General features: G+C 42.0%; 1 long non-coding RNA gene across 1 annotated transcript; it reads right to left on the bottom strand.

Moving 5' to 3' along the window:
• Positions 1-315: 315 nt before the first annotated feature.
• On the bottom strand, positions 316-8,967 carry LOC125109544 (uncharacterized). Its single transcript, XR_007130272.1, has 3 exons — positions 8,798-8,967; positions 2,639-2,819; positions 316-557 (listed from the first exon to the last, which is right to left on the bottom strand). It is a non-coding gene; the product is annotated as an uncharacterized LOC125109544 (long non-coding RNA).
• Between the last annotated feature and the right edge of the window lie 5,472 nt (positions 8,968-14,439).

Genomic DNA, 14,439 nt, shown 5'->3' on the forward strand with positions numbered 1-14,439 from the left:
CACTTCCTGCTGTCTGTTCACAAGTACTGAACACTCATAACCTAAGCACATTACCAAAAGCCCTCAGCATCTCATCAAATGAGGACCCCCATTGAAATTCCAGTAAATACCTTTCTCGGCAGGGAGCAGTGCATTCATAAATATTCAGTGCATTGGACGGACTGTATCAAGAGTCAGCACACTTTTTCTGGAAAGAACCAGACAGTAAATCTTTTAGGCCACTACTGCTCCACATTGTAGCACAAACGCCACAGCAGACAACCCGTCCACTAATGGGTATGGCTGTGTTCCAATAAATCTTTATTTACAAAAACCGGCAATAGGTTGAACTTAGCCTGCAAGCCTCTGTTTGCCAAACTCTTGAACTGCCTCCACTTCCAGAAACATCTTGACGTCAAAAACATTAGTTTACAACTTCCTTTTAGAATCAAGGTCCTGACAACTCTTGGTGAACACATATATCCAGGCACCTTTGTCCCTCTTCTTCCAGTGCCTTCTGATAAACGCCAACTGGCAGAGAGAGGACATGGAGCATTTATCCTTCAACTGCAGTTATTCTGAAAGACAAAGCGGGGCAGAGATTAAAACCAGCCCCCCAGTCTTTGGGCCATACCCAGCATATCAAGTGCCCCTCTTCAAATTGTAGTGAGTTCACTGTCTACCTAATGGAGAAAATAGACCCATTCTTTCACTTAATAGTCTTTTAGTGAGGGTATGGGGGCAGGGGGAGGCCAGGTTTACTAAAGGCCGTTATAAAATGCCGGCTGAAAGGAGTAATGCTCCTTGGCACTGCACAATCTTTTTCATGTGAAGCTACACGATCACTTTTCATTTTGTTTCTCAAGCACCCCATGGCACCCATCCATGTATTAGGCTAATAACTGCATGAATCTAGTTAAAAGGAACCAAGCAATTATTTTAATTAGAAGAGAACAAAAGTAACACTCCTGGATTCTGTCTTAAGGGGCAAGAAGGAAGTAGTCGGGGTTCAAAAAGAGCCCACAAAATATTTTGTGAAAGGAAAAATAATTAAGGCCAAATTTAGAATGTACTTGCAATAAATGGGCCAAATAAAATGAATGGCACCACTGTGCAACTAAAACCCATTCATATATATAAGAGCCCCAGAAAGTCCATTTTTATGGGATACCATTTTGAGGGTATAGCCAATTTTACAAAGTGAAAGTGAATGTCTCGTAGAGACTTTAATGATCCTTGTGAATCTCTTACACAATTTCTTACAGAGTTTCTGTGTAAACTCTTTTATTAATAAGAGAAAAGAGGAAGGATATTGATCAATTTGCCTTTTAAGTAGGATTATTTTTCCTCATTTAAATTCTTGGGCTAGAGTGTTCAAATTTGTTTCTCTGGAAAAAAATTTATCTTTATAGAAAATCCTTGTCACGAATCCATTCTACAAAAATGAATCCCATCCTAAGGATGTTAATCATTTGAACCGAATTCAGTCGTTCAGGAAGAGATGGCTATCTGCAGATTTTCCATCGTCTTTGACTTCCTGCATCCTTTCTGGTCATGGTGTTTGGGCCACTTCATTTCATTCCATCTCGGGCTTGCAAGAAAAAAAAAAAATGAAATGAAACCCAAACTAGTCAACTAGTAAGTGTTGTCTCTTCTGTTTAAGTCTATCCATGCTTATTGAACACCTGTTACCCTCCAGCACAGAGCAAGTTATAGATGGAAGAATGACTCAGATTTGAACCCAGGCTTCAAGAAGTTCACAGTCTAATCAGAGCCAGAGGCATGGATGAAAAAGGAGACCATGCCACCCCAGCTGGGTGGGATGAAGGGTCTCTGGCTTGAGTTGACTGTGAAAGAATGGATGGCCCAGGAGTAAGACATAGATAGTCCATCCCTGGGAGAAAGATTAGCACACACAAAAGCTGGGACACGAAGAATCCAGGGGGAGTACTGGGAACCGCAAGCAGATAGAACTGCTGGAGTGTGAGGAGCAAGACGTGCTGGAGAAGTCAGCAAGAGCCAGGACACGAGGGAATCCATGTGCTGTGTTCACGAACCTGGACTGCCTCTCAGAGAGCAATAGAGACCCACCAAGCAGTTTCCAACACGGACTAACATGGCCAGCTGCCCATTTTAAAGCGAGCACGTGGATGGCTTGGAAGGGGATAAAATGGACACTAGATGTCCCACAAATGCCATAGCCCAAGCAGTAGGTGATAAGGCCTTGAACTTGGACAGTAGCAAGTGGGAATGGAGAGATGGGGTAAGGCATGAGATATACAGGATTGAAGGGGATTAAAGTTAAAAAAAAAAATACCCTCTGTGGAGCAGTAACTGAAGGGTTAAAAGTGGAGAAATTGGCTTTGAAGCTTCTCATAGGGGAGCAGGTGTTTTATATGAATGCTTCTCATAGGTCCCAAAAGCTTCTCATCTTACACGTCCTCCTTTAAACCCAGGATGAGCCTTGACTGTGGGTCCCAGGATTGAGATGTGATAATAAATTTCAACCTTGGGCACATGAGCAGATTGTGAGTCCCAGAAGATAGTGTGACTTCCATTTTCTTTCCCAGGCAAACTCACACAAAACCAGTCTCCTGCCACAAGTCTACATTAAAATATACAGAAGCCTGGAATGAAAGAAATTGTGACGAATACTCACTGTGCCCGTTATTCTCATGTGTCAACTTGACTGGACTAAGAAATGCCCAGACTGCTGGTAAAACATACGTCTGGATGTGTCTGTGAGAGCGTTTCTGGAAGAGATTCGCATCTGAACCAGTAGATGAGTAAGAAAGATCACCTTCACCGATGCAGTAGGCATCATCCAATCCATTGAGGACCTGAATAAAAGAGAAAGACAGAAGAAAGGTGAAGACATCCATCTTCTCCTGCCCTCAGGCATCAGAGTTTCTGGGTCTTGGGCCTTCAGAATCCAGCTAGAATTTACAGAGTTGCTCCCCACATGGACCCCTGTGACTCTCAGGTCTTCAGACTTGAGGTGAGTTACATGAGCAGCTTTCCTTAGTCTCCAGGTTGCAGACAGCACATTGTAGGACTTCCTGCCCTCCATAATTGTGCTAGTCAACTCTTATAATAAATAAATACACACACACACAAATGTTTAGTTCTGCTTTTCTGGAGAACTTTGATAATATTCTTAGGACAAACTACATATATTTTAAATAACTATATTAGATTAGACTTATTTATGTTTTAATTTTTTAAAGAAAGTAAAGAGGACACTTCTCCAACTCATTTTATGAGCCAGCTAAACCTTGATAACTCACCTGTCAAGGACATTACACTCAAGGAAAAGTACAGGTAAGTTTCATGCATACACATTGTTGTAAAAATTATCAAAATATATGAAGTACTTCAAATAAATAATATATCATAACCAAATTGGATTTAGTCTGGAAATGGAAGATTGGTTTAACATTCAAAAACCTATTAAATAACTCGTCATACTAACAGAATAAAGTGCTGGGGGGTGGGGTAGTCATGATTATTCTATAAATAAGTGAGTACTTAATTTATGACAAACGTATTGTTTCAGAGCACCAGAGAAAGAAGTCTTTTTCACTAATGGTGTAGGGTGTGGAAGAAAAAACAAATTTTATCCCAACCTCACACCACATACAAAAATCAATGACATATGGATTACAACTCTGAATGTGAACAGTAAAACAATAAAGTTTCCAGAAGAAAATATAAAAGGATATTTTCATGGCCATGGGATAAACAAAGCTCTCTTAAATGAGACATAGAAAGCACTAACTATAAAGGAAAATATTGGGAAATTAGGCCACATAAAAATTAAACTCTTCTTGGGGCACCTTGGTGGCTCAGTGGGTTAAGGTTCTACCTTTGGCTCAGGTCATGATCTCAGGGTCCTGGGATCAAGCCCCACATAGGGCTCTCTGCTCAGCAAGGAGCCTGCTTCCCCCTCTCTCTGCCTGCCTCTCTGCCTCTTGTGATCTCTGTCTGTCAAATAAATAAATAAAAATCTTTAAAATTTTTAAAAATAAAAATAATTTTAAAAAAATTAAATTTAAAATTTAAATTTAAAAAATTAAATTTAAAATTTAAATTTAAAAAAACTCTTCTAGCCATCCAAAGATACCATATTTAGAGTGAAAAGTCAAACTTTTGGTATATGATATTTGCAATATATATAATCAAAAAAGAATTATATCCTTAGAGCGCCCGGGTAGCTCAGTCAGTTAAGCCTCCGACTCCTGATTCTGGCTCAGATCATGATCTCAGGGTCGTGAGCTAGAGGCCCATGTTGCGTTCCACTCTGGGCATGGAGTCTGCTTGGGACTCTTTCTCTCCCTCTCCCTTCACCCCTCCCCCTAAACCCCTCATCTAAAGTGCTCTTCCTTATCCAAGGTGCTCTTCAGGTCCAGCCTGAGGGGCCAACCCCCCTGCTCCTAGGCCTGAGAGGAAGAGCATTGTTCCAGCTCTTATGCCTGGGAACTCCTGTGCACCAGAAGTGGATGCAAAGCTGCTGAAGCAGCAGCAGCGAATGTGTGTGCTCTCTCTCTTAAAAAAAAAAAAAAAAATCATAACTAGAATAATCCAGAATATATAACTATCTCCTTCAAAACAAAGAAGATGAACAAAGTAATGGAAAAATGAACAAACAAGTTCCTTGAAAACCCCATTCGTAAAATTTCCCAACAGCCAATGTATATGAAAAGATGCTCAACTTCTTAATAATCTGGGAAATCAAAACCATAATGATATTCAACTACATGTCACCATAATGACCAAAATCAGAAAGGAGAAAAATACCAGTTAACAAGAATGAGAGCAGCACATCTCTCACCCACCACCAATGGGAGTGGAAACTTATACAACCTCTTTGGAAAACTGACATCATTAAAGCTGAGCACGGTCACGCCCTACAATTGAGTAACTTCCCTCTTAGTCTACACACCCAAAAGAAATGCAGCCACACCCCCCATGACATGCATGACAAAGCTTATAGTGGCTCTCTGAAATAACCAAAAACTGACAGCAACCCGATGTTCATCCAGGGTAAAATGGTTAATTGTGGTATATTATTGATACAATGGAATGGAATAAAACAAGGAAAATATAATTGCACCTGGCAACATAGACACAGCTCATAAACACAATGTTGAAAGAAAGAATCAGACGCAAAAGAACACTTACCATAGGAGTCCATTCATACAAAGTTCAAACAAAAACAAAAACCAAATCTATGGTGTTGGACATCAGGAGAGTGGCTACTTTGAGGAGGAAAGGGGCGTCCCATTCTAGGGGCAGTCGGGAATGTTGGCTATATTTTCTTTCTTGTCCCGGGAGGTAGTTACAGGGTGTACCCTTTCCAGGATAACACATTGAGTCCCATCTTCCATACATGGAATGCCAATAAAGCTTCCCAAAAAAGTTTCAAGTGTTGATTTCCATTTCTTAGATGAAGCACACGGAGGCACTAAATATTACCGAATCAATCAGGGGCTTGTTCTTAACCACGTTTGGTGTGCTCTCCGGATGTCCGTGACAGAGCAGAAAACCAGAAGAACCACACCTACAATTATAAATCAGCCAAACTGGGAAGAACAGAATGCCTTCCCCTGGAGGAAAAATGAATAAGACTGGGTCCCTTGGCAGTTCAGGTGAGAAGAACAAAAAGTTAAATCCCCAATGTGTAAAATAAAGAAATAATGAAGTTCCTCCTGGAGGTTCATACGTGGCTATCCTCACATAAAAGCAGCATTAAAAGGCAACAAATTTAGGCTGCCTACAAGGAAGTGCCTTCTTACGAAATGTATAATTAACCTGTAGCCAACGGTTTACTAAAATCCGACTCTTCTCAAAAAAAAAAAAAAAAAAAAAAAAGATTAGCTATTTATAGCAGCCGAAGCAGCATCTGTAGTTACACTGACTAATATCTTATTACAAAGACTCCCCTGCTTCCAGGCAAAAACCAATAGCCAGCCAGGGTCAGGAAGAAAATGTCCCCTTTGGTGTAGTATTTCACAGCACTGTTATCTAATATCCGACAATTCGCAGGGCTGTGCGGTGTTCGCGCCACCGTTCAGGGCACCTGGATCTGGGATCCAGGAGGCTGCCCTAAAACAGGCTATTGTTTTAGTTCCGGCTGGCAACACCTGTAGAGCTGTATTTAGGCAACACCTTGTGTTTCCAAAAGGTAAACACAATGAATATAATCAAAATTGTTCCAACACTACTGTTTTTACATCAACAATCTATAAATATATGGAAGAACTCAATATATGTGTGAAATAAACAGAACAGGCATACCTCCACCGAGGTAATTCACAAGACAGCTCTATAATTTAGCAGCTTGGATTTCAATTGTTGCGTTCTTAGTTATGAAAAACACAGACATTATTCATCAAAGTGATTGTCCTGCGCACTTGTATACCTTATATAATTTATTTTTTCGGGGCTTTTTACTTCAAAGGAATCACTAGCTAATGACATTTCAGACTTCAGAAATTTTTCTGATAGCACGCTGGAATTCCCCCAGGGACCAGATTGTGAATAAGTGGATTTTTTTAAAGATCATTAACAGATATTACAAACCAATTCAAACTGAGCATTTTCTTTGCAAATTACCTTTAACTTTTAAAGCCACTGAAAAAAAAAGACAGTGAGTGATTTAATTTACTTAACCTGTCTACAAATTGCAGCTTTGTGCCACATCGGCGACTGCATTTTCCACCAAAAAATATCTCTAACTATCTCTAATAGAGATATTTTTCTAAATTATCACACTCGATGAGTGATATTTCAAAAGAGAGTAATGTTTATTTTTTTTTTTCATTTAGCAAGTTGCTCTGGAATTGAGAATCTCATTTTATTGATATGTTTAAAGGAAAAACAGAGCCCTGCACTGTCTGTATCTGTTGCTTAATTAAAACTCTCGGGTAATTAGCAGGTTTATCATTTCCTGAGCGAATGGAGATGATGGAGCTTTGGTGATAGATTGGGGGGGGGTTGTTGGAGGGATGACTTTTTTTCTTTAATGATCACACCGTAGTTTCTGGGCTTGAGAGCTAATATTTGGGGTGAGAAGCACCTTTATTCCCCCACGTACATCAGGTCTGATGCTTATTTGCATCAACACCCCCGTTGTGTATGTTTTCCATTCAAAGAGCTCCCAGGGACTTCAAAGGGAGTTGCCTGCAAGGACAGTCTACGTGGGAGTCCTGAAAGGCTCCAGAACAGGCCCAGAGCAGGGAGAAACCATGCCAAGACTAGCTCATGCTGGAGCCCCCAAACCATGTCACAAAATTAAAGGGTCTCTCCTGCCTACGCCATCCCACAGTGCACGTGGGAAATGTCCCCAGGCTTGCCAAGAACTGCACTGGCTTCTCAGGCTACTACTTATAAATATTTGATGAGTAGTGCTCCATTTATAAGAAAGTATGTTAATAAGAATATTCTTTGAAATTGGAGTCCAATGCAGGCTTTAAAAAGGCTCATTGTTTGAGGTACTACAGATTTCCTTCTTTTCCCTTTTAAAGTGCAAAGTCAGCTTACCACAAACCAAACCAAAAAAAAAAAAAAAAAAAACCCTAACATCCTTTTGGATGTCCCATCCACAACAACAACAAAAAAGATGTGGGTAAGATTCTAAAGGATGTTCTATTTTGGGAAGGATTCATTGAATTTTTATGGGTAATGGAACCTAGAAACTAATATTTCTTGAGTGTCTCATGTGTGCCTGATATTCTAATTCTTCTCTTTTAATCTGCACCAACATATTATGAGGTAACTGATATTACCCCCATTTTAAAGATAGAAGGTGGGCCTCATGGAGATCATACAGTAGGGTGCCTATTCCAAAACCCCACAACAGTAAGTGCAGAGCTGGTCTGGAAACCAGATCTGCCCAAGCTCGACATCCATGTCTGTTCTCTACCTCACGCTGACTCCCAGGTGCCTCTTGGTTTCCTGGGGGTATGGCCCCACCCAGTCCTTTCTCACTTCTCTGAGATGTTTCCTCATCTGGAGACACCACAGAGACAGCAGGAGCGTCTGCTCCACCCAGCATGCTGGGAGATGACCAAGATGGACGGCGTCCTGTTTGGGGAAGCGCTTCATACACTCCACACTGTGGAGACAGTGTCTCATTAACCTTTCCTTTGATTTCAGGCACGCTCCGCAGCATCAGACTTCATTCACATCACTGTAGCTTGGTCTTTTTGTGAAAATAAATCTAAATGGGGGTGATTGTTGATGTAATGGAAGTCAAAACTGTAGCTTCAAAATAAAATACAATATATAAAATAAGATATATAAAATAAAATAGAATAGAATATAAAATAAAATAAACATGGGACATGTTCTGACCCTGGAACATCAGTCCGTTTATCTATTTTGCACTCCTTCAACAGATCTTTACACATGCTGAGTTGAAGCTGGTGTAAAGCTTGTGTAAAATGAAGCGGCATCATGATGTCAGATTTCTAAGCACACTTTACCTTGCCTTCGCACTAAGGACAAAATTGAATATCTAGATAAGACCCACCTATGGGGCCAGGCATGATCTGATGCCTGCTGGCCTCTCAAACCTCATGCTGACTAGCTCCCCCCACACTCGCTGCTCTCCAGACCTACGGCCAGCAGGTTGAGCTGAGTCCCGCCTCCCGGGTCCCTCTTAAGCTGGTTGGCGACTCACCTGTTAACCTTTTCTTTTCATTCCTGACTCAGGGTAAACGTCCTCTCCTCCGAAAGACCTTCCGCTGCCTCCAGATCCAAAAAAGCCCAGCCCTGAACTTCCCACCGCTTTTGGTTCCCTTCAGAGCAATCTTACCATGTGTGACCCTCTCTCTGTTCGGTCCCTCGCGTGCCATCCGTCCATCTCCCCTACTCAAGGATAGCTCCAGAAAGTCAGAGGTCAGCTGAGTCTTGTTCTCCAGCTTTGTCTCCAGACCACAGGACAGGGGAACACAAAGGACGCAGGAAACGGTGTTGCCTTAAAGCGGCTTTACCTGATGTAAAATAACAAAAAGTCCCAGTCAGATACTTTGTTTCATGGTGCGCGGGCAGCTCTTGAACGGAAGGAGAAAAGTTCTCATTTTTCCTCCTGCACCAAGCTCGAGTTCTTTCCCCTGCAATGAACCCGTGCCTCCTCCCTGCCAGGTGGCGATGCTCACCTGATCTGGAAACAGGTGGCCTGGAAATGTCTTACCTGTTGGCTAGAGTCCCGCCTGCCAAGAAGGCACGGCTTCCCCTGTCATCTAAGTGTGACATGCCAATGAGCTCGGTGCCCTGCGGGGCCCAGGTGTGACTCTCAGGTGCTTCCAGGGGTTCCTCTGTCTAAGTCGGCAGGGGCTCCGGTGACAGCCCAGGACCTCAGCTTCTACTGCCCTCATGAATCCCCAGCCACGCCACTGAGGGGAAGTGGAAGGCCGCCCTCAGCACACATATATTCCCCGTCTTAATCATTTTTTTTCTTCATTTGACCGTGTACAAGCTAGAGAATGAATACATGTTTGCTGGAACAAGTGAAGCAACACTTAAAAATGTGAGGAAAAGCGAGAATAATTCCTTCTCCCTGTCTCACCTCATTGCCACTCTCTGGACATGATCATGGGCAAGTGTGTATATTCCTATATTCAGGTATTTTATGTATATGTATACATATATATATATATTTATACACACACATGCTATATATATAGTAATACATATCATGTTTAAAACCTATAATTATAATGACATATTACATATCTTTATATACAGTTTTCCATAAGTGGAGTCATATACATGCTGGGGCAATTTTAGTGCAGTATTTTATCTTTATTTAATTACCACCAATTTGTGTATTTCACTTCCCTCTCCCAGGTGTGGTTACTCCCGGGCTTTCCAGGAAAGCACAGGTGTGCTCCAGCCAGAAGACCACGCATGTGTGCAGTGGCACCTATCTCCCTTTCTGGTCTTAAACACGCCTGCCTTGGTCACACTGGACTCAGATAAGTCTTCAGAGAAGCAGGAGCTGCTGGTGTGTCTCTTTTCCGTTGCTGTGTTAGGGACATCTGAGGAGATGCCTGCCCCCCACCCCCCAGGGAGACCACAGACCACCCCCGGGCACCATCTCTTTCATTTCCTATAGCTCCCCTGCCCATCTTGCTCCCTTCTGTGCCTAATTGGCTCCCATTTGGAGCTGCCAGCCCCTGTACTATCTCTGACCTTGTCTATTTCCAGTGACCTTCTCAAAGTCACAAATCTTCAAGTCACATCCTCTTTCCCTTTCTTCACAGGTGTCTCTCCCCACCCCTCCTCTGGCAAAGCTCACCCAGGTCTTTGCTTGGAAACCATTTACTCAGCCCATTTACTCTTGGGTGACCCTTCCTTCTGACCTTCACCCTGCAGGGTCACAAAGCTGATCAACATATTTGTGTATGGCTTTGTATTCAAATAGATGGTGTCAACTAATTTTTACAATAAAGAAAAAGAGAGAAGGAGGTCTACTAGCCCCTAAAATACGTGGGTCTTCAAAAATACTAACAGTCACCTTGCAAAGTAGACATTAAAATAGCCACATGAAAAAAATACTCAGTTTCACTACTGATAAAGGAAATGCAAAGTACAAGCACATTGCTACCTTCTCACTTATGAGTTAGCGAATATACAAAAGATTAATAAATACTGTCGGCAAGGCAGGAGAGTGGCAATGCACTACATTGTTTGTTGCAGGCCAGAGTTCATACTGGGGGCACCTCTCTGACCCCCAACTTTTGCCAACACATAGCAAATTAGAAAACCGTGGAACCATGCAATTCCTCCTGTCGGAATTTGTCCCAAGGAAATAAACAAAACTATGCAAAGAGTTTAAACTACAAGATTTTAATATGTGACTGATTAAGTTGAAGTCCAGTCATGCAATAAAATGCTCTGAAAAAAAATTAAAGGTAATAAGGTGGAATAATATATAATCTCAATATATAGTACCATGCAAAGATTTTTATATAAGTAAAAAAAAAAAGAAGATTACACAATAATATGTATTGTCTGAGTCCTGTGTAGTTGAAAGATATGCATACAGATGTAACTATCATACACCCTAAAATGCCAAGAAAGGCTATCTCCAAGAGATGACATTATGGGTGATATTTATTCTCTATTTTCTCATTTTTTTCTGGTAAGGGCATATAATTTTGCAAAGAGAAAAATAAGACGATAACATTTGAAATACTACCTTTGTCTAAATGGAACCAGTTGCACAATTGAATATCCATCATATATTTATTGAACTTCCAAACACAAAGCAATCTGCTGGGCAATAAGGATGTAATAGTTAAAGTTTTTAAAAAATTAAAAAAAAAATTAAAAATTAAAAAAAAAATAGGTGGCCACTGCCCTGAAGAAGGTATTCTTGGAAAATGAAAGAAAGCCAGTGGGGGCTGCTGGTTTCAACAGGGAATGCCACCAGGCACAGCTGGAGCTCATTAGGCATTATTCTTCCTTAAACCCAAGAAATGGCCTCGGAGGATATCAATGCATCCGGTCATGCTTGGGTGAGATTTAGCCTCAGACCTGGACCTACCTCTGAAAAGGTGGTTTCTGAGAGTAGAAAATGGAGAGGGAGTAAGAGTGAGAACCACCCCTGCTCTTCAAGCTCTTAGCTGCGGTGTCTCCTGCCAGCCAAGACAATTGGCTGGAGTGGCCTGGCTGTAGGAGAAATGGTCCCATGGGTTACATGACTACTGATATTATAGGGAAGGCCCAGAATGATCAGTGAAAGTGATGAGTGAAAGTTCAACAACCCCCCCCACCACCAAGTGTCCTTCTGAGTCTGCCCCATGGATAAGCATCTAGCCTCCTACCCTTCCTATATGACAGTCCCCCTTTCACTTGGCAGGACCGAAACGTCCTACACACACCAAATCTGTTTTCCCAGCCCAGAAGCCATCCCCAGGAAGTGCGACACCTCCACCATCTGCAAGCAGCCCTTGCCTTCTCTAGGGTACCATTTCGTTACCCCCACAGGATCACTGTCATGCCCTGAGTTAACTCATGGCATCTGCTTTGAGTTGGTTTTTTCCCACAAATGATGAAGAATTTGTGTTGATTCTTCCCCAGAAGGCCCCTTGTAAGCAGTGTGCATTGGGAGGCCTGGCTGGGATTCAGACAGGGACCACGGTGAAGGGAACCAGCCCTCCCGAGGACTGAACTCGTGATCTCATTAGCACAGGGTTCTAATCAACGGAGCCACCAGGCACATACCTCATTTAGGGCAGTAATTTGCTAAATGTTAATTCTTAGATTAACTACAGATGAGTAGAGTTCCACGGGGGGAATAATGCGAGAGAACTTGTTAATTCTTGAAAGGAAATTTGGGTCATCAGTAGATGGGTCCTTTGGTTAGTTTTAAGATACAAGTCCAGCATCTGAAGATGATATTCATTGCGACCTATGCCACCATGATTTTTTTTTTTAATCAATATCTCAATCAGGAGAGCTTCAAGGAAAAAAGCAAATGGTGTCACTTCTGCACATGCGAAACATTACATAGACCCCTCCACAGTTTCTATTTCAAACTCAGGTAAAACACAGAGGAAAAGTTTCTGTATTTGAGGCAGAGATGGTCCTCCTAGAAGGGCTGGACCCCATTACCATTGCCCCCACCACCACCATGAACCCTAATTCCTGTGGAGAAAAGCCCCGTGGGAAGGGAGCCCCCAACCCACAGCCCTGACTCAGGGCGTGCTGTAATCCATTTGCCCTCTCATCCCCCAGCCGGGCCCTGAGGAGTGAGTTTTACAAATAGCAAATATGGTTTGGAACAAAGTTTTGACACTGACTCGGTATCCTGTGCTCATATTACATTTCTATGAATATTCCACCGACTTTTCAACTCTGAAGAACAAAGTTTCCGCTCTCAGGCTGCATTTAGCATTCAGGCCATTTCAACTTCAGTTGCTCCCACCCTGACAGCGATCTTTGAAACTGATATGACCCTGGAAGAAGCCAGAATAACTTTTAAAAATTATTAATAATAATAGGCTGGGTTCCCAGTCTTTGTAATCTTGTGGAAGAACCTCTGTGAGAAAGCACAGTGGGAATTGAGTTGAACGTGTGCCCACTCTAGCTTTTCCATGGAAAAGCTGGCCTGCAAATGCACAGTTGTTTTGCAGGAGAATTGCTGTGAACTGGAAGAGGACGGGGATGTAGCCCTGCTTTTGCATTTATCACCTTTTGCCCCAGGAGCTTTACGACCATCTTGAAACACCTGGGTCTCTGCCACTGTTAGAGAAGCCCCACAACATCTGGGAGGGGGGACCCAAGAGGACACCCACCAGGAGAACCCCAGCTCTGGCACTTGCCGGCCAGGGGCTCATGGGAAAGTGAGGTATCCTCTCTGAGAGGTCAGTTTCCTCACCTATAAAATGAGGATAATTATAGTCACTGCAAAACAGTAACTGTCTCCACAAGAAATAATGGACATAAATTCCTTAGTCTATTTCCTGGAATGTAGTTTAAGTACTGGTGGAAGCTTAACCATGGTAGCGACTATCTGCTTCTTGAGCAAACGTGACTGTCTGATGTGACAGGTGTGCATTCCAGATGTCCCTTTCCTTGTAAATCTAAAATAAAAAGTACAACAGTCGTCCATCCAGGAAGAAGACATCGATGACTGAACGGAACACGACCAGCCTGGAATAGTATGTCCAGATCCAATAGCTAAGAGGTAGCAGCCGGAAATGAAAAAACAGTTAGCCCTGATTCCTAAATAATGCCTTTCATTTTCTTTATACAGATTTATTTATTTATTTGAGTGATAGAGAGAGTGTGCACATGAGCAGGAGGGGCAGAGGAAGGAGAGAGAATCTTAAGCAGACTCCCTGCTGAGTGTGGGTCCCAGTGCAGGGCTCGATCTCATGACCCTGAGATCAAGACCTGAGTCGAAACCAAGAGTCGGATGCTTAACCGACTGTGCCAGCAAGGTGCCCGCCTCCTAAATGGTGCCTTTAAAAATGTTTTCTTTTGAAATCCATGACAAAAAAGATGTAAGAACCTTTCCAAACTCACACAATCATGAAATCATAACTCTACAACACAGCAAAATTGTAGTCAACCTGAAAACAGCCAGGTATTTCAAATTCTGAACGTACAATAAAAAAAAAATCACCAATTCAAATAAAATCAAACCACACGTATTTTTACCCAAAAATACAATCTCAGACAACCCCATCTCATATACAAGGAACACTCTTTTAAGCTCTTAGTAAGTTACAATTTTAAACTTCTCCTCAAGTTCAAGTTGACAGTTAGGAACAAAATAAATAGAAACTAAATGGCCAAATCGCATCGACCTTACGGTTGTGGGTTCCATTTGCTACCTTAATCTCCAACTGGGAATATTAGTTCAATAAAATAAATATTTTTAATTTCCTCTATGCGTTTCCTCAAACTATGCCAATGCACTTATCTATGGCTCACTTGAAAGAT

The sequence above is a fragment of the Lutra lutra genome, chromosome 9, assembly GCF_902655055.1.
Source record: "Lutra lutra chromosome 9, mLutLut1.2, whole genome shotgun sequence".
Lineage (NCBI taxonomy): Eukaryota > Metazoa > Chordata > Mammalia > Carnivora > Mustelidae > Lutra > Lutra lutra.